This window comes from Elephantulus edwardii, unplaced genomic scaffold (genome assembly GCF_000299155.1).
Source record: "Elephantulus edwardii isolate Elephantulus edwardi_28Jun2011 unplaced genomic scaffold, EleEdw1.0 scaffold00391, whole genome shotgun sequence".
Classification (NCBI taxonomy): Eukaryota; Metazoa; Chordata; class Mammalia; order Macroscelidea; family Macroscelididae; genus Elephantulus; species Elephantulus edwardii.
In genome coordinates this window covers 305,388-307,705 of record NW_006400141.1, presented here as the reverse complement: position 1 = coordinate 307,705, position 2,318 = coordinate 305,388, and the positions used below count along the sequence as shown (strand labels likewise).

The 2,318-nt window shown below is 40.5% G+C and overlaps 1 pseudogene; it reads right to left on the bottom strand.

The window, feature by feature from the left end:
• Positions 1–790: 790 nt before the first annotated feature.
• LOC102864594 lies at positions 791–1,291 on the bottom strand (annotated as a pseudogene).
• Between the last annotated feature and the right edge of the window lie 1,027 nt (positions 1,292–2,318).

The following is a 2,318-nucleotide window of genomic DNA, read 5'->3' as shown; positions in this document are numbered from 1 at the left end:
ATTAACCCTCCAGCGTTCAAAGAGTGATGTCATTTTCCAATGACAGACACTTCCTAACAACATGCCGAAATAATGTAGAACAAAGTTCCACCATCCTTACCTATAAGAGGCATCTTTGTTTCACATTCTCCAGAATAGACCTGCTTGTTTCCAATGACAGATCCTTCCTAACAACATGCCCAAATAATGTAGAACAAAGTTCCACAATTCTTGCCTATGAGAGACACCTTTGTTTGACATTCTCCAGAATAGATCTGTTTGTTCTCTTGGAAGTGCATGGAATATTCCATCTCTTCTCAAAAACCAAAATCAAAACCATTAATCCTTCTGTCATCATTCATCATTGCCCCAATTTCAAAAGCATAACAAGCAATTGAGAAGACAATAGCTTTGATCAGGAGCACATTAGTCTTCAAACTGACATCATTCCACTTCAGTACTCTGGACAATTTCCTAACAGCAGATATTCCTAGTGCAGTAAGTCTGTTGATTTCTTGACTGCTGGTACCTAGGGTGTTGATTGTGGATCCAAATAAGGGGGAAATGTCGACAAATTCAATCTTTTCTCCATCTATTATGATGTTGCCTATTGGTTTAGTGATGAGGATATTTTGCTTTTTTTTTTTTTTTTTTTTAGAGGCTGTTGCAAAATTCTTTATTGCTTCGTTTGGTCCAAGGCTTGGGAAAGGGGCTTCTGGGCAAGTAAGATTCTACATCAGGGCGAGAAAGAGAAGCTTGCTGCTGATGGCAGGGGGACACAGAGGTCCTCCCTCTAGGTCCCCGCAGGCCCCTAGTTGTGCTTGAGGGTGAGACACTTGCCCAGCCCAGCCTGGGAGCCTCCCAATATTCTAACGTTGGTCAGATGGTCACCCATCTTCTTTAGCAGTTTCACTTCTTCATTCAGGAAGTGGTTCTCCAGAAAGTCACAAAGATGGAAGTCAGTGTGGACAGAACCCATGACATGCAGATCCATAAGGGCCTGGTTCAGGTTCTTCTACAAGGCCATCTCTGCTTCCATGGCATCCAGGGTTTTACCCAACTCATCCTGGGTTGGTTTCTGGATATTTTAGAAGAAATCATGACCACCGCACTGGTTTTGCAGCTACAAGAGCTGCTAGGAACCCTCCCACTTCTCCTTCACCAACTAGCAAAAGAAGTGTCCCACATCACTGCAGTCAAAATAAAAATCCAGAGAGAGGTAGGTGTAAGAAGCCTGCATGTGCAAATTGACCATATGGTTGACAGCAGCCTCTGCTTCAGTGGAATAATATTGATGGATCTGAGAGCTCATAGTCAAGGTTTGGAGTCTAACAAAAAAAAAAGGTTTTAGCTGGTCCCAAAAATAGGAGATGGTTAAGATGGTCCCAAGGTTATGCCTAGAGATGAAATTGAAGGGTAGTCAGAGGCTGGAAGCGGGGGAGTCACCAGGTCTGTTCTGTCTAAACACTGTTGAAACAAGAGTCAGATCCACAGGACTGCTGGGGAACTTGATTTTTGCTTTCTGGATGTTGAGAAGACTGTAGCCCTTCATCTTCTTCAAGAAGTCCATTAAGTTCTTTGTACTTTCACCAAGTAGGTTTCTGTCATCTACACGACACTGGTTGGTTGATGAGTATTCCTCCTATCTTTATGGCACTTTCATCTTCATAATGTCTGTACTCTTAAATAATTTGTTCAGCATGCAAATTATTTTTTAAAATTTCAAATACATTTTTAAGAAAACACAAACAGAAGCTGCACACACAGACTTGACATGATGGACTACATAGTAATCAGCTTGAATACATCATCAGAGAAGCACAATACCAGCAGTCAAAACCAGACTCAGTACTGACTGTGGAACAGAGCATCAATTACTCACATGAGCTAAAGAAAATTAAAACAAATCCACAAATCCCAAAATATGGGATTCAGAAACCATCTCAACAACAAATTAAAGACATTGAATATATAGGGAACACACAGAAGATGATGTTGGGAGCATCAGTGGATAGAGAGTGAAGAATATAGAAGAGAAAGAAAAGATGCTGGTAGATATATCAGACTTAACACTTTTTATAAGTTCATAGAAGCCCCTAAAAAAGAATAGAACATATACAAAAAGACTAAGACATAAGACAGAATAAACAGAACTATGTATATTGCTAAGTGGTCGTTCTCCAGATTTCTTGGCACAACTTGGTGAGCATGTCCATGGCAGCATCTGTTAACTGATATATGTCAATTGATATACCATCTATTCCTGGAGCCTTATTTTTTGCCATTTCCTTCAAAGCAGCCTGAACTTCTTCTTTCATCACCATAGGCTCTTGCTCATA